Below are 21,937 nucleotides of genomic sequence, written 5' to 3'. Positions count from 1 at the left end.
AAAATTCTTGAAGTCACAAATGTATAACTATTCTTTGCGAACACCTCACCCTGTTTGAATTATACTCGAGATAGTTATTAAGCTAAATAAGGTAGTTTTTCATAATCACCCAACCCCAAACATCACCATATTTTGCCAGCAGTTTTTGGCGACAAGTTATAATAGGAAGCATAATTAATAATATGCAAATTCAATGGTTGGTATATTAAATTGGTATTTCTTCACTAAATATCCTGTACCTTCTTCTCTCAATAGCTAATGGTTTTCCATTGAGTTCCACTGATCCTTTTCCATTGAGTTTATCCACAAGTCAAAGACTCCTATCTGGTTAGAGCAAACAAATCTTCAAGAGTTGATGCCTATCAGCTCTTCTGGTATTTCAGGACTCTCAGAAAAGGCTAACTTCCCAAACACCTTCATATTTCATTGTGATACCCAGATGATAAACAACAGCATTTTAATTTCACTGAAAAGGAGCTTCCTTTCCAGTTTCTATTGGAAAAAACCTACCAAAATGCTGTCACTTCAGCTACTAGAGGAAGAATTCCCCCTCCATGTAAGAGGTAATACAAGCTAGGGGAATGTGATCTATCTTCCATTCACACCAGAATTCGGACATGTTTATCGTCAAACCAGTCCATAGTTCTTTTCCTTCCTCTGGCTCTCCTCATAATTTCCAGGCTCTTCCACTGACTTTTGGCTCTTAACTATTTAAAGTCAAAATTGATGAACCTTCTTTAGCTCCTCCAGAGAATATGGGTAAAATTAAGAAACATCCAAAATAATTTCTACCCAAGATTAGAAACTTGGCTATATTTCCAAGTTTCAAAGGAACAAAAGCAATCATCAATTCAGGGTTCACATTTAAAAAAAAAAAAAAAAAGATAAAATCAGACAGTATAACAAACCGGTTCGCTCAGTTTTAATCCCTATATAAATACAACATATTCCAGACATTTCAGGATCTTACTTTAGAGGTTTGCCTATTTATTTTTTTCCAATTTTAAACTCACTGGATCTTTGATAATAATAGTCACTGAGATCCAGCTGCTGCTGCTGCTGCTGCTGCTGCTGCTGCTGCTGCTGTGTCGCTTCAGTCGTGTCCGACTCTGTGCGACCCCATAGACAGCAGCCCACCAGGCTCCCCCATCCCTGGGATTCTCCAGGCAAGAACACTGGAGTGGGTTGCCATTTCCTTCTCCAATGTGTGAAAGCTGCTAAAATGTAAATGTAAATCCCACCCCCACCACACTAAAGAGGATAATGTCAGTGATAAAGGAGCAGCTCCTGATATTCTGAAAATATTTTAGGCTATTAATCTTTTATAAGCCTGATGCTATGGTGGGCAAATATGGACATTACATTACAGAAATGGAAATCAAGCCCATGAGTATTAAGCAAGTTGCCCCAGATCAAACATTAAATCATGAGAAAAGCGAAGCTTCAATGTAAGACTGATGCCTTAGCATAAGAGAATAGCATTGAAACATGTACATTACCACATGTAAAACAGATGACCAGTGCAAGCTTGATGCGTGAAACAGGGCACCCAAAGCCAGTGCTCGGGGACAATACAGAAGGATTGGGGGGAAAAAGAGATGGGGCGAGGTTCTGGATGGGGGGGAACACATGTATACCTGTAGCCAATCATGTTGATGGATGGCAAAAACCATCACAATATTGTAATCATTCTCCAATTAAAATAAATTAATTTAAAAAATCAAATAGAAGGATTAAAAATATAACCCTAAACAGTTCTTCAGGAGACTGAGACAACTGATCACATTTGATGAATCTTAGAATTTCAACAAGGAGAATAAAAAGCAGGAAATATTGAATAGGCCCAAATAAAAACATACTGTGATGCTTTGGCAATATTACAATAGACTTATGGTAAATTGACTAGCACTGAAGTCCATCCATGTCTTCTATAAAGCATTAAAAAATAACATACTTGTTCAGATGAATGATACACCAGCTAAGTGATATATGTCTGATATATACAAATGAACACTTGTGGGAGAAAATGGTAGCCATGTCCCATGATGCTTACATGAAAAGATTAAAATTCACTCTTTTTATGATGATTATATATGTCACATCTTGAAATACAGTTTCACGTTCTCTTTAACAGCTTCTATAATGTTTCTGATGAAAAACTAGAAAGAAATCTAACACATACTGAGTGCTTCTGTACTTTCAGGAACTACTTGAGGTTTAGTACTTGTGATCTCATTTAATTTCTATACAACTTCTGTAATGTAACTAGTAACTTCATCTCACTCATGCAGAATCTTTGGTCTATAATTATTGAATGTTGGATCAAGAGTCACCCAGGTAAAAGTGAAGGAGTTAGAATTTTCAATCAAATACCTCATTTTTAAAGTGTGAAGCTCATTGTATTACATCTGGGTTTTGGTATAAATAGTATTATTGTCCACTGTCTCATCTCTCCTCAGGGCATAAAGTTAATACCCTCCAGGGATGTTTTTCTTGCTGAACTGGGCCAAGGCCCAGAGAGTACTTCAATAAGTCACTACTGGACCGGATCTGATAAATTAGATAAAAACTGTCATTTCTGCACTAAGCTTTACATGCTAGATAATACATACACACACACACACATTGCAAACTTTAAAAGAAGTCTACAAGGTCCTCCATCCTGCATAGAATTAGAACAATGTTCAAACATTATAGATGTATGTTCTGAAATTCAAAGACTTGGCTAAGCCCCACTTCTAAACAGATGGTACATTTCCTGTTACTTCTCATATAATTATTTTTCCAAATGCTGATCAGTAACAAGTCCTCCCTCTTCTATCTTCTTCCAATGCCACCAGTTTCAACCTCTATTTCAAGCCCTTCTTACCTCCTATGTTAAGCCTTCTAGTTGCTCCAAGACACAAAGATATCTCTTACCTCTCAATTCCTTTTTAGCACAGAATATTCATACTGGATTATCCACCACTTACTCATACATTATCTTACAGAGTTACCTACTATTTTTTGTTACTGTTTTCTTTCCAACTTTTTATACTGCAAACAGTAGTACTTGTCTTAGTGGTGGTGAGAGTTTGTGGCCTTTATGTTGAAATCAAGTACCCAAAGTCACCCAAAACAAACATTCAAACTAAATTAAAAGGTTGTGATTACTATGCAAATATGGTTTCCAGACAAAATCCCTAAGCTCCTCCCTAAACAAATATTTCCAACCAGAATGCTGCCTCTTCTAAGCCACTTTTTAATCTCTTCTTTTAATTGAAGGATAATTGCTTTACAGTGTTGTGTTGGTATCTACCCTACAGCAATGTGAATCAGCCATAATCCAAGCCACTCCTATGTAGATTATCTGAAGTCACCACTGACTTCAAGATTGCTGGGAGAAATATCAATAACCTCAGATATGCAGATGGCATCACCCTTATGGCAGAAAGCAAAGAACTAAAGAGCCTCTTAATAAAAGTGAAACAGGAGAGTGAAAAAGTTGGCTTAAAGCTCAACATTCAGAAAACGAAGATCATGGCATCTGGTCCCATCACTTCATGGCGAATAGATGAAGAAACAGTGGAAACAGTGATAGACTTCATTTTGGGGGGCTCCAAAATCACTGCAGATGGTGACTGCAGCCATGAAATTAAAAGGCGTTTGCTCCTTGGAAGAAAAGTTATGACCAACCTAGACAGCATATTAAAAAGCAGAGACATTACTTTGCCAACAAAGGGCTGTCTAGTCAAAGAGTTGGACATGACTGAGCGACTGAACTGAACTGAATTGACTGACTTCTAACTTATTTCTCTTTCTCTGTTTCTTATGATGCTTGATAGGCTAAATAGGAGTTCAAAATTACTTGAAACCTTCGACTAAATAAAAATCCTTCCCCCTTCTCAGGCAAAGTGATGTGAATTTGTAAACACATGATTTGCAAGCAATACTGACTTTTTCAATCAGGAAAACAAATCTGAAGCAGTTAAGTTTTCAAGTTTGAGTACAAGGGTTTGACAACATTATGTAATAAACAGGCACAATACTAAAACTGCTTTCCTTTTTCCCCTCTTGTTCCCTTTTCAGGTTTTCATTCAGGACACACTGAGACTATGTTGGTCTCATAAGTCGTGTCCAACTCTTGGGATACTAGAGTGGCTTGCCATTTCCTTCTCCACTGAGACTATGTTAGGCCCATGATAATCTTCGTCTTTTTACTGTTATGCTATTTTAATATGGAGAGTCGATTGGTGTCCTAGGTCATCTTCTTTGACACTTGCTTGCCTTTCCTTTCTCAGAACATATAAGCTATACTCATATTGGCTAAAATGTGCTTTGTTGTGTGATTAAAACTATGAAAGAACTCTCTATTCTATTCCTTATGTACATTTTAGATACCAATTATAATTAAATTGATCTGTATTTATTGTTCATTTGCTCGTCTTGCACCTTTAATTCTGACTCATGGCAAAAACCATTTTTTTTTTTTTGCATTTTAACTTATATCTACTTGTTTCTCAAACACCATGAGACCTATTTTTATATTTTATCCTTCTTCCCTCTGAATCCCTGTGTCAGACATCTGAGCAGTTAGACAGCTTAAGAGCATCTTTTCTTGGTTGATATTTGCTTTGACATCAATGGGAACTCACATGTGTAAATGAAAACTCTTCTATGGAAAGAATCTTCTTTAGGACCCATCTGGGTCAGCCAGATAAGTCTGAGAATGGTTTTATGTTGCTCAAGAAAATTCAACCATTTATTACTGTGAGGTACTCTAGCAAATTCATATAGGAATGCATCAGATATGTCTAAAAACATTTCATACCATCATATGAAAATGTATCTTCCAGTTCACAGCTCTTCATATAGTAATTCCTCATATGATTCTTCAAAAAATTACATCATTACAGAAATTTTTAATAACAATGTTATGGGGACATATTACCTTGGTAATTTTTAGGTAAATTAACTAAAGCATATTTACAAGATTAGATCATTTGATCAAGATGGTAAAGGGCAGAATCAGGATTAAAGTTTTACATGTTCTGATTAAAAACAATACAAAGGATTGATGATATGCAAATGGTTTTTAAAAGACCATTTCATAATATGAACTCATTTTAAAAGTCCATTCAATTAAACCAGTATTTTTTGCTTATATAAAATGAAATGATTAACTCACTTATTCATTTATTAATATATGCCATAATGCTGGCATTTATTCAACAAGAATTCATTAATCACCTAGTGTATGCCAGAACTGCTACATGCAGGAGCAGATGTAGAGAAGGACGAGGTTTGTGCAATATGTAGCGATGCAGTGTAGTGCTTAAAATGCAGGGTGTTGAGTCACACTTGGATTTTCGTTTTTGTTTTTTTAATATCCAGAGCCAAACTGACATTGGTCTATGTTTCTGCACCTTCTATTTTCATATTAGTTATATAACATATCTAATGTTCTATACATGGACAAATATTCATCCAAAAAGATAATAGAAAAATGAATATTGTTTTTCTTTTCTGAGGTAACTTTTAACTTCCTAAAGAATTGCAAAAATAGTTCAAAGATTATATGAAATGTCCGGAAGAGGTAAATTCTAGAGACACAAAGTAAATACGTAGTTGCTTAGGTCCAGAGGTGGGGAGCTTATGGGAGAGAAAAGGTAACAGATGCGTGGGTTAAATGCTCAGTCATGTCTGGCTCTTTGAGATCCCGTGGCCTGTAGCCTGCCAGGCTTCTCTGTCCATGGATTCTCCAGGCAAGAATACTGGCGTGGGTAGCCATAAGTAGCAGGTTTCTTTTAGGGTACTTCCATTGATAGTACACTTGTTCTTCAAGGCTGACATTTATATCTCTATTTCTACCTTTATGCTCGTATTTATATATCTACACAGGTGCCCCTTGAACAAGAGGGATCCAACATATACAAGCTAGAGTACTACACAACCCGAGGATGGGAAACTGCAGATACTATAGGACCCAATACGGGCCCACTATAAAGTTATGCTGTGGATTTTTGACTTCATGGGGGGTTGACATCCCTAACCCCCATGCATTATTCAATATCAGCTTGCTTTCTTTCCATAATTGTGTCAATATCATCTGTCATTTTTAGAGTTTAGGTTGGAAAGGGGATGCCATGTTGATCCTATCCCGCCACTAATTCACATTTGACTTTTAAATTCAAATAGTTCCTCTCCAGTAACAGCAAGTCAAAAACGCGATTTGTCCCTCCTGACCCCTGCCAGTTAGAACATTTCACAGAGCAGGATGCTTCCTTCAAGTGTGCACCTCCGTTTTTAGGAGTTCATGACATGCATAGAATCTGTCCACGAGCACTTCTACGGAGCGTCCTGAAGCCCCTACCACCCCTAACACTCTCCCCTTACAAAGATACATTTGCTCAAGAAAGCATCTCATTATAAAACTGCATGCCTAAGGAAATGCAAGTCTGTTGGATGTCCTTCTTAGCTCCATACACAATTCACTCAAGAAAAGCCAGGAAATAGGCAATTCAATTATATGCTCATTTTAGATTTTGAAATTCATAAAATTGATCATACTCTCCATTGCACCATTTTCCTTATAGATTTGTTGAATAAATGACAGCAAATAAGAGGCAGTGATAGTGTAAAATTTCCAGCTTTCCAAATCAATTCAGTTTTATTGGCACAAAATTGCAAATACTTAAGATTTCAAATTATGGATATTGCCAAGTTTGATAAGAATTATGTGCAATATGCAAACTGATGGTTAGCCTGTAATTCCAGATTATTAGCAAGTTTAGAGGAGGCTCTTTTTAAGTGTCTCTGAAAATTCCAATTACATTATAATTATTAATCCCTAATCTACATACTGTACCAGGTTTGATTCACAATGACCAAAAAGGGTGTTTCTAATCTTACTTAGCTATCATAAAACATTACTGTGTAGTAAGGAATTGTTTCCATTGCTAATATCTCAATATCAGAATCCATCAAAATTAATTTACCTACCAAGAACTCAACTGTCCAAGAAATGGAACCATCTGCAATCCCAAATGATAATCATAAAATAATCTCTTTTTTTAACTTTTTAACAGGTAATAACATTATAAGAAATTTTACTGGCCAAAAGGTTAGTGTGCCCTTTCTATTGTTTGACATAAAACTTTTACAAACTAGAGAATGGTTTTCAAGCTTCCGAAAAGCAGTGTATTATTGAAATAGAGAAATTCTATGAAAGGCAGGATATGTAAAGAGCAGCCAGAGGGCTCACAGTTCTAGAACACTGACTTGCTCCTCAAAGTACCATAACTTGAAGCCACAGGCTGTCCAAACTGATGACCCTATATGGTAAAGAAAATATTAGAAGATATTAGTTCAATCCCATAAACTCTAATTAAAATAAATGGCATATATCATAAATATATGAAATATTTTCTTTCACTAGAACATTTTAACATTTGGGTATTTAAAGTGCTAAGCTACTGGGAAAAAAATTATATACCCAGAATGATTCATGCATGGAGGGCTCTTGTTAGACAAGATGTTTCTGTAATTACTTTTGTGAAGTATAATCATTTCAAAGATTAAACAGGTTCAAGGACTTTTTTCCTCAACAGACCATCTTATGAAGAACTTGCATCATATTTTTATATAAGGAATAGACCATTAAATGAGGTCATTGGCCAAGGATCAAAACTCAGCTTATGCAAGCACTGCCTGTAAGAGATGTTGCATTCACAGCACTAAACCAACAGGTAGAGGCAGCCAAACTAATCAGTCAAAAAGAAACAAAAATAACTAAAATTTAATCAAAATAGACAAGGTTGTTCCTCCACCCATTAAAACACTCATTGTTTACAAGAATCAAAGCAGTTTCTGGCCTGTCAGTCCTTAAATATGTTCAGTTCAGTCGCTCAGTCGTTTCTGACTCTTTGCGACCCCATGAATCACAGCACGCCAGGCCTCCCTGTCCATCACCAACTCCCAGAGTTCACTCAAACTCACATCCATCGAGTTGGTGATGTCATCCAGCCATCTCATCCTCTGCCATCCCCTTTTCCTCCTGCCCCAAATCCCTCTCAGCATCAGAGTCTTTTCCAGTGACTCAACTCTTCACATGAGGTGGCCAAAGTACTGGAGTTTCAGCTTTAGCATCAGTCCTTCCAAAGAACACCCAGGACTGATCTCCTTTAGAAGGGACTGCTTGGATCTCCTTGCAGTCCAAGGGACTCTCAAGAGTCTTCTCCAACACCACAGTTCAAAAGCATCAATTCTTCGGTGCTCAGCCTTCTTCACAGTCCAACTCTCACATCCATACATGACCACTGGAAAAACCATAGCCTTGACTAGACGGACGTTTGTTGGCAAAGTAATGTCTCTGCTTTTCAATATGCTGTCTAGGTTTGTCATAACTTTCCTTCCAAGGAGTAAGCGTCTTTGAATTTCATGGCTGCAGTCACCATCTGCAGTGATTTTGGAGCCCCCCAAAAAATAAAGTCTGACACTGTTTCCACTGTTTCCCCATCTATTTCTCATGATTGATGGGACCAGATGCCATGATCTTCGTTTTCTGAATGTTGACCTTTAAGCCAACTTTTTTATTCTCCTCTTTCACTTTCATCAAGAGGCTTTTTAGTTCCTCTTCACTTTCTGCCATAGGGTGGTGTCATCTGCATATCTGAGGTTATTGATATTTCTCCCGACAATCTTGATTCCAGCTTGTGCTTCTTCCACCCCAGGGTTTCTCAAGATGTACTCTGCGTATAAGCTAAATGTGCCCAAAATTGCTATAGGTTATATGACGGTAAAAAGTAACAAAGTTGGGCAAAAGGGAGAGAGGTTAATCCAACATTATAGGAGGCATTAAAAATGCTTTATAGAATATGCACTAACCTGAGTCTTGAAAAGGAGATCACGTCATGAGGCACAAACGGAAGGAAAATTTCTGACAGACCTTTAATATGTGCCTAATAAATATTTCAGAGAACCTTTGAATGAATGGGTGAATAAATGGGTATACCTCTGATAGGATGGGAGAAGGCAATGGCACCCCACTCCAGTACTGTTGCCCGGAAAATCCCATGGATGGAGGAGCCTGGTAGGCTGCAGTCCATGGGGTCGCTAAGAGTCGGACATGACTGAGCGATTTCACTTTCACTTTCCACTTTCATGCATTGGAGAAGGAAATGGCAACCCACTCCAGTGTTCTTGCCTGGAGAATCCCATGGACGGAGAAGCCTGGTGGGCTGCAGTCCATGGGGTCCCACAGAGTCGGATACAACTGAAGCGACTTAGTAGTAATAGTAGTATGATAGGACAGAATTGTGTCAGCAAAGTCAAAGATAGAGAAAACACTCTGAAACATTAATAAGTTGTCAGTCAGTCAGTATGACAGGAACACAGATTACACTGTAGGGCATATAAAGACTGTGATACAGGCAGGGTTAGATGATAAAACCCCTGTTCTAAACTAAAAGTAAATTTTTAGCAGTAAAGGCAGTGGGAATAATTTCGGTCTTAACAGAGGACTATCACTGTCATATATAATGCAAAAAAGCAAAATGGCTGTGTGGGGAGGCCTTACAAATAGCTGTGAAAAGAAGAGAAGCAAAAAGCAAAGGAGAAAAGGAAAGATATAAGCATCTGAATGCAGAGTTCCAAAGAATAGCAAGGAGAGACAAGAAAGCCTTCCTCAGCGATCAATGCAAACAAATAGAGGAAAACAACAGAATGGGAAAGACGAGAGATTTCTTCAAGAAAATTACAGATACCAAGGGAATATTTCATGCAAAGATGGGCTCAATAAAGGACAGAAATGGTATGGACATAACAGAAGTAGAAGATATTAAGAAGAGGTGGCAAGAATACACAGAAGACCTGTACAAAAAAGATCTTCACGACCCAGATAGTCATGATGGTGTGATCACTGACCTACAGCCAGACATCCTGGAATGTGAAGTCAAGTGGGCCTTAGAAAGCATCACTATGAACAAAGCTAGTGAAGGTGATGGAATTCCAGTTGAGCTATTCCAAATCCTGAGAGATGATGCTGTGGAAGTGCTGCACTCAATATGCCAGCAAATTTGGAAAACTCAGCAGTGGCCACAGGACTGGAAAAGGTCAGTTTTCATTCCAATCCCAAAGAAAGGCAATGCTAAAGAATGCTCAAACTACCTCACAATTGCACTCATCTCACACGCTAGTAAAGTAATGCTCAAAATTCTCCAAGCCAGGCTTCAGCAATATGTGAACTGTGAACTTCCAGATGTTCAAGTTGGTTTTAGAAAAGGCAGAGGAACCAGAGATCAAATTGCCAACATCCAATGGATCAACGAAATACAAGAGAGTTCCAGAAACATCTATTTCTGCTTTATTGACTATGCCAAAGCCTTTGGCTGTGTGGATCACAATAAACTGTGGAAAATTCTGAAAGAGATGGGAATACCAGACCACTTGACCTGCCTCTTCAGAAACCTATATGTAGGTCAGGAAGCAACAGTTAGAACTGTACATGGAACAACAGATTGGTTCTAAATAGGAAAAGGAGTACGTCAAGCCTGTATATCATCACCCTGCTTGTTTAACTTCTATGCAGAGTACATCATGAGAAACGCTGGGCTGGAAGAAGCACAAGCTGGAATCAAGATTGCCAGGAGAAATATCAATCACCTCAGATATGCAGATGACACCACCCTTATGGCAGAAAGTGAAGAAGAACTAAAAAGGCTCTTGATGAAAGTGAAAGAGGAGAGTGAAAAAGTTGGCTTAAAGCTCAACATTCAGAAAACGAAGATCATGGCAACCGATTCCATCACTTCATGGCAAATAGATGGAGAAACAGTGGAAACAGTGTCAGACTTCATTTTTCTGGGCTCCAAAATCACTGCAGATGGTGACTGCAACCATGAAATTAAAAGACGCTTACTCCTTGGAAGGAAAGTTATGACCAACCTAGATAGCACATTGAAATGCAGAGACATTACTTTGCCAACAAAGGTCCGGCTAGTCAAGGCTATGGTTTTTCCAGTGGTCATGTATGGATGTGAGAGTTGGGCTGTGAAGAGAGCTGAGCACCTAAGAATTGATGCTTTTGAACTGTGGTGTTGGAGAAGACTCTTGAGAGTCCCTTGGACTGCAAGGAGATCCAAGCAGTCCCTTCTAAAGGAGATCAGTCCTGGGTGTTCTTTGGAAGGACTGATGCTAAAGCTGAAACTCCAGTACTTTGGCCACCTCATGTGAAGAGTTGAGTCACTGGAAAAGACTCTGATGCTGAGAGGGATTTGGGGCAGGAGGAGAAGGGGATGACAGAGGATGAGATGGCTGGATGGCATCACTGACTCGATGGACATGAGTATGAGTGAATTCTGGGAGTTGGTGATGGACAGGGAGGCCTGGCGTGCTGTGATTCATGGGGTCACAGAGTCAGACACAACTGAGTGACTGAACTGATATACATATATATTTGAGATTACAATTGTAGCAATGAGCAAGGAAGAAATAAATGAAATTAATTTGAAATGTCATTCATGCTATCAAATTGATAAAGTTTTCTTTAATAAGTGTAAATACCTAGTATTAGCATAGCTGATAACTATCTAGATTGAATAAAATGTTAAAATTTTGGGAAAACTCCCATGTAAATGTGAAAAAGATTGTTTAATTCTCTACAGTCATACAAAGCAAGCATGATGTGACAGTAGAGAAGGTGAAGTATTGACTTGATATGAGGGTTAAGACTAGAAAAGTAGAAAGTAAAGTGGATCAATATATTGACAATATGAAATCAAAAACAGCACTAGACAAATTTAAACAGACAAGGAACACTGTCTTCAAGACTATTGCAGTAACGTGGGGAGAAAGATGAGAGCTCAGTCTTAATCCACTCAACTCCTCTGAGGGAAGTGGAAACCCTTAGGCCACCTTTGCTTGCTAATCAGCCATAGCCAAAGAAAAAGGATGTTGTTGTTCAGTCACTAAGCTGTGTCCGACTCTTTGTGACCCCATGGACTGCAGCACACCAGGCCTTCCTGTCCCTCATTATCTCCCAGAGTTTGCCCAAGTTCATGTCCATTGAATTGGTGATACTATCCAAAGGAAAAGGGTACTTCATATTTTCATGACAGGAGGCAGATTTACATCTTGGAGCAAAGTACCCACTGAAATTCAGGTATACTCTCCCACAGAATGGGTAATAGGGGCACCATATTCCTTGAAGATTAATTATCACTGGAATGCCTTCCAAGACTCAGAGAAACACATTACCAAGTAGCACAATAGGCAAAAACCATTTTAAAAGCTCTCAATCTCAAAGGGGCACAAAGAGAATTTACAATTTTAAGTTTTCTTATGTAAATGTTCTAGAAAAAGGAAACTCAGAGACCTAGACTCAGGGAGCCAGCTTTAGTCAAAATGGGAGGAATATTAAGGTCCTCTTGATCAATGGGAAGACAGTGACTTCTGCTATACACAGAGCCAAATCTAAGTGGTAGATTGAAAGGCAATAAAAATGTTAAGACATGGGGTGTTTTCATGAGTTTAAGAACAAAGTATAGAACATGACAGACAGGTGAAGGTACAGGAGATGGCAGTAAATATTAATATGCTTCTATACTTCAATTTAACATTTTGGAACGCATTTTGACATGGACCATGAACGTGGGTTTCTGACAATGACAGGTGGGTGAAAATATTAAAAGTAAAACTGAGGCTAGGGTGATCTATTGTAACACTAATGAGATTTTTTTTGAGGAGGGGTATTCTCTGTACTAAACATATTGCATGTAACAAACTCTAATCCCACACTTTGGAAAAAGCTGTTAGAAGATTGTTGTCACATTTGAACACATTCTTGCAATGCTTCATTTACTGCTTGAAGCCTGGTGTAAACTAAATGGTATGGAGTGTCATGATTCTGCAGTATTTGCAACTGTGTCAATGTGTTTTGGTTGTTTTCTTTTTACTTTGTATTTTTGTTTCCTTTCTCATAGACAGACTATTAGGGTTTCTAGCTCCTTCCATGGAGAAGGCAATGGCACCCCACTCCAGTACTCTTGCCTGGAAAATCCCATGGACGGAGGGGCCTGGTGGACTGCAGTCCATGGGGTCACTAAGAGTCAGACACGACTGAGCAACTTCGCTTTCACTCTTCACTTTCCTGCATTGGAGAAGGAAATGGCAACCCACTCCAGTGTTCTTGCCTGGAGAACCCCAGTGACGGGGGAGCCTGGTGGGCTGCTGTCTATGGGGTCGCACAGAGTCGGACACGACTGAAGTGACTTAGCAGCAGCAGCAGCTCCTTCCAGGTGCCTTTCTCAGCAATACTAATTGCTTGCTTGAATCTAAGAAATAAAATACTCAGGCTTGTTGAATTTTACACACTAGAAATAATACTTACTTTTGCTGGGAAGCTGAATGGGAGTAGGGGAGGTGGCAGAGTTATGTTTTACTGTAAATACTTCTGTATTATTGGAATTATTATAATAAGTCTATAATTCCTTTTAAATTTAAAAAGCCTATTTGAAAAAATATATGTAGATTGATTACTTTTATGAGCATCTGAGGGACTTTCTCCCAACAAAAATTAGTGAATGTTAATGTATAAGCTTTGTGGCTCCTTTTTCAGACTGCCCCAAGGTCTTCTTAGTGTCCTTTTCACTTTATCGGTGCCCTCTACATATGTGAGATCACAGAGTTTTTGAATTTTGAACTCTGGCATTATTACATGCACATATTTTCTAATTTCAAAAGGCAAAACAGTGACCAAAAAATCTGGGATCCAATAATTTCCATTATTTAGCAGTCAAGAGGTTAAAAATCCCATTGAAGCAGATTTTAATTTTTTAGCGTTCTTTGCACTTGAAAAATGCTTTCTCTTGTCATCACTAGGGAGTACTCTGCTCGTCTCATATTATGCAGAACAAAATCTCAGTCAGAGTAGGGGAAAACATCAATTATTAATTAGACATAAATTATTCCTAATCTACACACAATGCTTAATCCCTGGTTCACAGAAATGCTAATTGTGCTTCAAAAACAATATGTTAACAAGTCATTTGTCTGCAAAAGACAGGAGCCCAAGTTCAATATAAAATATAGAACAAATACTTCAAGCTCATTTCAAGGAATATGCTGATGGAAGGTTATCCAGAACTGCAAGGAAATGAAAACAGTGCAAACAAAATACAAGGTGAACTTGCTTTTTGGTGCATAGAAAACAAATAGTGTGTCGTCCACTGTAGCTATTTTTCAATTCTTCAAGAACGTTAAGAATTGACTGGGCAATTGTACTAATATATTCTTTACTATGAATAGTAAAAACAGTAATATATAACAAGGAAGAGATGATGGCTTTAGGAGGCTGATTTTTTGTTACCCTAGCAGGAACACTCAAAACAGCACCTTAAATTAATCGCAAAAGCAGTAGGTTTTATCATTATAAATCACTGTCCTGTGATAAAACAGCGTCCTAGGTAGAAAGTAAAGCACAAAGTCATCTGGCCCAAACCATGCATTGTGTTTCCTTTCCTATTCAAGTTAACTTCAATAGGCTGTGAAGTATCAGAAGTGGCCAGATGCTCTTTGAGATTTATTAATTCCTCCCTCTGTCCAGCTTCATAATCCTCCATATACTCAGCATCAAGGTAACTGATCCAGGAAAGGTTCTACTACTATCCATTGCTAGAAAGATGAGAGCTTTTCCTGATCTACAATATGTCAAATTTCAGGTCTCAAAATCCCCAGTTAGTTGAGATGTATAATTGTAATACTACTAAAGGAAAGGAGGGCTACTTTTGTATTTTAGATTCACTCATTTTAGCTGTGGCTTTAAGGATATGTGTACAGTGTAATGCATTGTTTTCTCAAGTATATTCTCTAAGAGCTGATCCTAATGAGATTCACTATTTTAAAAAGACTGGTCAATAAATTTGACCAGTGATAAATCTGTAGGAATGGAGGATGCTCCTTTTTCTTAATGTCTCTTATCCCTCCCTGTTCCTCCAAAGATGATGACTTGTTGTTCTGACTGAACAGATCTCAGAACACTTCTTTGAATCTATTTGATTATTGGGTTGGGTAAATGACGCTCCAAAGGGTGCGTCTGTGGCACTGTGCACTTTAACACCTATTTTGGTATAGCTGAGCCAGTTCACCAACCGGGGTCCTTTCTTTGGACCTTTCTCTTCCTGCGTGTTCTTTTGTAAGAAATAGAAACTTTAAGTGGTCCGTTTTCAAGGCAAAGCTGAAGCTTGGACACTTTAGATCAAGTCAGTATTGAGGGAGGGACATCAGACTGGATTCTAAAGAGACAGGAATTCACCCATTGCCTGTGCCCTGGCTCTACACTTGCCTAAGGACTTGGGGACCTGACACAAAGCTCATGCACGTGGACAGTGCCTAAGCAAACAAGATGTTGGGGGAAGGGATAAACTAGCAAGAAAGCCTTTGTTGAAAAATGCAGATGTAAGTTGGGAAGGGAAAAAGAAGATACGCAATAAGGAAATAATGAAACTTAGGTGACCTCAGGGAAGACTGTACACCCCCTCAGCACTCAGCCAATGAGGAACTGGGGGAGGGACCTGCGGGTTAGGGAATAAATCCCTTTTTATAATTGCTCTGGGTATGCCTGCCCACCAGGCACCCTATCTTGCAAGATCATCATTAAAAGTCTCACTTTTGCTGTGCTCCATGTGTCCAAATTCATCTCTTGGTTTGGGGCTGGTAAGTGTATTTTTCACAAAGGGAAAATATGTCTACCAGCCAACAGTATGCATAAAGCCAAGTTAACTCCTGCTCTGGCCAATTGCCTATACCTTTTCTTGATGAATAGAAGATGACTGAAATTTCCTTAATATCAGGTTGAACTAGGATGTCTGTCTAAAGAAAGTGAGTCCCTAATTATGGTGTACCTATTTGAGGAACTCAGAAACCCAGGCATGACATCTTTGTTCCAACTTCTGTGCAAGTTGCTCCAAACATAAAAACAAGAATATGACAGAAAATCATTCTGGAATATGTTGATTCTGAGTTTTTTGGTTAAGTATAAGTTTTTTTTTTTCAGAAACCAGATTCTAAGTGGACTCCTCTGTAAAGAAACACCATATCCAGGTACTTCTAAATCTTGTGAGCAGAATTCATAGTGGAAACTCCAAACTTTAAACCAGAGTTAGTAATATAAGAATCTACTGGCCCTTTAATGCAAGCTTATAATCCCACTTCAAATTAGCAGATTTTAGAGACATAGCCTTGAGCCACTGATTCCTCAAATATACTTTCAAAAGAACACAGTTTTTTGTACAAACAACTTTCATAAAATACAATCTGTCATCCAAGAGTGAACATTAAATTGCTACAAAACTGAATGGCTAGAATATATCAAAATTAATTGACAGATCAATGTCTCACATGTAAAATAAACATAAGCAAACATTTCATGTAGGAGTAAATAACAGACCTAAATCTAGGCTCTCTGTTCTCACCACATATGTCCCGTATTACTAGTATGAATACATGAGATATGTTGACTATCTGGAAGGTGGAAGGTCAGGTATTTTCAGTTTTCCTGCAAAAACTTTTACCATTGTTCATGACACTTTTTTTCAAAGGATAAAAATTGTCTATGTTACATGTTGTTGTCTTCCTCTGGTCCCTGTGACCAATAAAATACTCAAAAAGCAGGACTGTAATAAGGCCCCCATTCCAGATGGGTTGGTTCCTACTCTGTCTTGGACATGAACATTGTCACACCTTCCTCTGTTCCTTTGCCCTATGCTCATTTTTGAACCACTTTTCTCACACTTTCCATCAAATGTTCGTAGGCTTCCCTATTTCAAATTCTTTCAAGGACTGATGACATTGATCTTTCTGGAGCTTTATCTAGCCCTTGCCATGGACTCAGCTGAGTCACAAAATAGCTTTTCACAATCATCTTGAAGAATTCCTACTCCTTAAAAGAGACAATTTGTATCCTCTTAAATATCCACCATGGAGCTTTGCTCTTGGTAAAAGCCAAATAAATTTAATCTACTATGTCTGAGCTTTGATAATCTTCAGTTCAGTTCAGTCACTCAGTTATGTCCAACTCTTTGTGATTCCAAGGACTGCAGCATGCCAGGTTCCATGTCCATCACCAACTCCTGGAGTTCCTCAAACTCATGTCCATCAAGTCAGTGATGCCAACCAACCAGCTCATCCTCTGTCATCCCCTTCTCCTCCTCCCTACAATCTTTCCCAGAACAGGGTCTTTTCCAATGAGTCCGTTCTTCACATCAGGTGGCCAAAGGATTGAAGTTTCAGCTTCAGCATCAGCCTTTCCAAAGAATATTCAGGACTGATTTCCTTTAGGATTGACTTCTTTGATCTCCTTGAAGTCCAAGGGACTCTCAAGAGTCTTCTTCAACACCACAATTCAAAACCATCAAATCTTTGGCACTCAATTTTCTTTATGGTACAACTCTCACATCCATATAGGACTCCTGGAAAAATTATAGCTTTGACTAGATGGACCTTTATTGGCAAAGTGATGTTTCTGCTTTTTAAAATACTAAGTTGGTCATAGCTTTTCTTCCAAGGAGCAAGTGTCTTTTAATTTCATGGCTGCAGTCACCATCTGCAGTGATTTTGGAGCCCAAGAAAATAAAATCTTTCACTGTTTACATTGTTTCCCCATCTATTTGTTATGAAGTGATGGGACCATATACCATGATCTTAGTTTTTTGAATGTTGAGTTTTAAGTCAGCTTATTCACTCTTCTCTTTCCCTTTCATCAAGAGGCTCTTTAGTTCCTCCTTACTTCCTCCATAAGGGTGGTGTCAACTGCATATCTGAGGTTATTGATATTTCTTCTGGCAATCTTGATGCAAAGAGCTGACTCATTTGAAAAGACCCTGATGCTGGGAAAGATTGAGGGCAGAAGGAGAAGGGGATGACACAGGATGAGATGGTTGGTTGGCATCACCAACTCAATGGACATGGATTTTGTGTGGACTTCAGGACTTGGTGATGCACAGGGAGGCCTGGCGTGCTGCAGTTCATGGGGTCGAAAAGAATAGGACATGACTGAGCAACTGAACTGAACTGAATCTTGATTCCAGCTTGTGCTTCATCCAGTCCAGCATTTCACATGATGTACTCTGCATATAAGTTAAAAAAGCAGGGTAACGATATACAGCCTTTATGTACTCCTGTCTCAATTAGGAACCAGTCTGTTGTTCTACATCTGGTTCTAACTGTTGCTTCCTGACCTGCAGACAGATATCTCAAGAGATAGGTCAGGTGGTCTGGTATTCCCATCTCTTTAAGAACGTTCCACAGTTTGTTGTGATCCACATGGTCAAAGGCTTTGGCATAGTCAATAAAGCAGATGTTTTTCTGGAATTCTCTTGCTTTTTTGATGATCCAGCAGATGTTGTTGATTTGATCTCTGGTTCCTTTGCCTCTTCTAAAACTAGCTTGAACATCTGGAAGTTCACGGTTCACGTACTGTTGAAGCCTGGCTCAGAGAATTTTGAGCATTACTTTGCTAGCATGTGAAATGAGTGCAACTGGGTAGTAGTTTTAGCATTCTTTGGCATTGCCCTTCTTTGGGATTGGAATGAAAACTGACCTTTTCCAGTCCCATGGCCACTGCTGAGTTTTCCAAATTTGCTAGCATATTGAGTGCAGCACTTTCACAGCATCATCTTTTAGGATTTGAAATAATTCTATTGGAATTCCATCACCTCCACTAGCTTTGTTCAAAGTGATGCTTCCTAAGGCCCACTTGACTTAGTATTCCAGGATGTCTGGCTCTATGTGAGTGATCACACCATCGTGGTTTTCTGGGTCATGAAGATCTTTCTTGCATAGTTCTTCTATGTATTTTTGCCACCTCTTCTTAACATATTCTGCTTCTGTTAGGTCCATACCATTTCAGTTCTTTATTGTGCCCATCTTTGCATGAAAAGTTCTCTTGGTATCTTTCATTTTCTTGAAGAGATGTCTAGTCTTTCCCATTCTATTGTTTTCCTCTATTTGTTTTCATTGATCACTGAGGAAGGCTTTCTTATCTCTCCTTGCTATTCTTTGGAACTCTGCACTCAAATGACTATATCTTTCCTTTACTCCTTTGCCTTTCACTTATCTTTTTTTTTTTTTTTCCCTCTGCTATTTGTAAGGCATCCTCAGATGACCATTTTGCCTTTTTGCATCTTTTTTTCTTGGGGATAGTCTTGATCAGTGCCTCCTGTACAATGTCACAAACCTCCATTCATAGTTCTTCAAGCACAGTTTCTATCAGATCCAATCCCTTGAATCTATTTGTCACTTACACTATATAGCCATAAGGGATTTGATTTAGGTAATATCTGAATGGTCTAGTGGTTTTCCCTACTTTCTTTAAGTCTGAATTTGGTCATAAGGAGTTCATGATCTGAGCCACAGTCAGCTTCCAGTCTTGTTTTTACTGACTGTATAGAGCTTCTCCATCTTTGGCTGCAAAGAATATCATCAGTCTGATTTCAGTGTTGACCATTTGGTGATGTCCATGTGTAGATTCTTCTCTTGTGCTATTGGAAGAGGGTGTTTGCTATGACCAGTGTGTTCTCTTGGCAAAAGTCTATTAGCCTTTGCCCTACTTGATTCTGTACTCCAAGGCCAAATTTGCCAGTTATTCCAGGTATTTCTTGACTTCCTATTTTTGCATTCCCGTCCCCTATGATGAAAAGGGGCTTTTTGGGGTGTTAGTTCTAGAAGGTCTTGTAGGTCTTCATAGAACCATTCAGTTTCAGGCTATTCAGCATTACTGGTTGGGGCATAGACTTGGATTACTGTGATACTGAATGGTTGTCTTGGAAATGAACAGATATCATTTTGTCCTTTTTGTGATTGCATCCAACTACTGCATTTCAGACTCTTTTGTTGACTATGAGGGCTACTCCCATTTCTTTTAAGTGATTCTTGCCCACAGCAGTAGATACAATGGTCATCTGAATTAAAATTGCCCATTCCTGTCCATTTAATTTCACTGATTCCTAAAATGTCAATGTTCACTCTTGTCATCTCCTGTTTGACTGCCAATTGGCCTTGATTCATGGACCTAACATTCCAGGTTCCTGTGCAATATTGCTCTTTACAGCATCAGACTTTACCTCCATCACGAGTCACATCCACAACCGGGTGTTTTTTTGTTTTGTTTTGTTTTGTTTTTTGCTTTGGCTCTGTTTTTTCATTATTTCTCCACTCTTCTCCATTAGCATATGTGGCACCTACCAACCTGGGGAGTTCATCTTTCAGTGTCCTGTCTTTTTGCCTTTTCATACTGTTCATGGGGATCTCAAGGCAGGAATACTGAAGTGGTTTGCCATTCCCTTCTCCAATGGACAATGTTTGGTCAGAGCTCTCAACCATGACCCACCCATCTTGGGTGGCCCTACTTGGCATGGCTCATAGTTTCATTGAGTTAGACAAGGCTGTGGTCCATGTGATCAGTTTGATTAGTTTTCTGTGATTGCAGTTTTCATTCTGTCTGCCCTCTGATGGAGAAAGATAAGAGGCTTATGGAAGCTTCCTGATGGAAGAGACTGACTGTGGGGGAAATGAGGTCTTGTTCTGATGGGCGGGGACATGCTCAGTAAATCTTTAACCCAACTTAAGTTTTAGATCCTAAACACAAATGTCCTTAAAACTCCATGTTGGGACACAATTATCTTTATTATACCAGATCAGAATTCCCTTATTAAGTGTTTGCACTCTGCTTTTTAGCAAGAATGAATATTCCCAATATTCAAGTTTCCATGCCTATAAATTCGTCTTGAAACCAAATGGAACTCCCAACCTCAAGTTCAAAGGCAAAGGCCTGACACCTATGTCAGTAAGCAATCCAGCACACTCCTTTCCTCCTCTGCTCTGTATAATTTCCCCAGTGCAATTGCTAGTACAGTGATGAATGCAGAAATGGGAAGAATGCAATACTGCACATGATTGATTGCATGGCAAACAGAGAAACCTACAGAAAACCCCAAGCTGGGAACTTATTTTATATCATTTCCTGTTGCTGCTCAGTCATGAATGCTGCTGTGATTCATTTCAAAACTTTGAAATCTCTTGGTATTTGTAACATGTTCAGAACCAGATATAAATCGATTGTTCAGCCTTACCTATTTTTTTTTCCAATTGAATTTTTTAACTAATATTTAGCAACACATTTAATATTGCTTATATAAACCTGTTATTTCTGCTCATGAAGAAAAAAGATAATTTTACCTCAAGAGGATTTAGTTACTTAGGAGATTATTGTACGGTTTCTATAATCAGTTTTTCTTATGTGTTACAGAGCAGGCCTCAGTGGAAATGGAAGATAACCATATATGTTTTTGGAATTGAATTATCCCAGCATATTTCTTAAATGAATATATAGGTACTAAAATATATAATGTAGTTAAGAAGTACAAGTTTTGATCAGCACCAGGGATGAGCTATGAAACAGGATGGAGCTAACTGGGATTTTAGGAAGTGGTTCTGGATATGTAAACTTATATGTATTTTTAGAAGCCTTCTTACTTAAAGAAGAGATTAATATTCAACATAAAGAAGTCAAGAGCAAACAAAAAATGTTATTCAAGCCTAACAAAATTTTACAAAATGAGTAAACAACATATGAACTTCTGTTTCCAAACCAAAGGACTAAGCAGTTAGTGATTTTGGTTTTGGCTAATTGTCCCACATGAAATAAATGGGTTGTTCACTCTACATGTGTTCCAAACACACAAGTGTTAATAAGCAGTTTAGGATTCAGCAGCCAACTTGGAGAAATCAGGCCTCTTTGATATTTTTGCTATCCAGAATTTTAAAAGACAGCTTGCAGTCTTGCCTAAGTGTTTCCTCTAGGTAGCAGCCTGTTAATGCAAGAACAGATTGCTTATTCCACTGGTAGCTGGTTGGAATCAAGCAATTTGTAAAAGGATTTCTCCATAGATTAACTTTTTTCAAG

General features: G+C 38.5%; 1 protein-coding gene across 12 annotated transcripts in view; it reads right to left on the bottom strand.

Annotated features, from left to right (window-relative positions):
- LOC147366710 (uncharacterized) overlaps window positions 1–21,937 on the bottom strand; it is a 1,020,409-nt gene that overhangs the window by 583,072 nt on the left and 415,400 nt on the right. Inside the window, exon 7 of one of the 12 annotated variants that reach the window (XR_015168967.1) lies at window positions 6,623–7,313. The exons of the other annotated variants lie outside the window; for them this stretch is intronic. The gene's annotated coding sequence lies outside the window, so the exon portion shown is untranslated. Of the gene's footprint in view, window positions 1–6,622; window positions 7,314–21,937 lie in introns of those variants that run through there. 12 annotated transcript variants of the gene reach the window in all.

This window comes from Bos grunniens, chromosome 8 (assembly GCF_055505025.1).
Source record: "Bos grunniens cultivar Pamir isolate PY7600 chromosome 8, Bosgru_T2T1.0, whole genome shotgun sequence".
NCBI lineage: Eukaryota > Metazoa > Chordata > Mammalia > Artiodactyla > Bovidae > Bos > Bos grunniens.
This window is presented reverse-complemented; position numbering and strand designations above follow the sequence as displayed.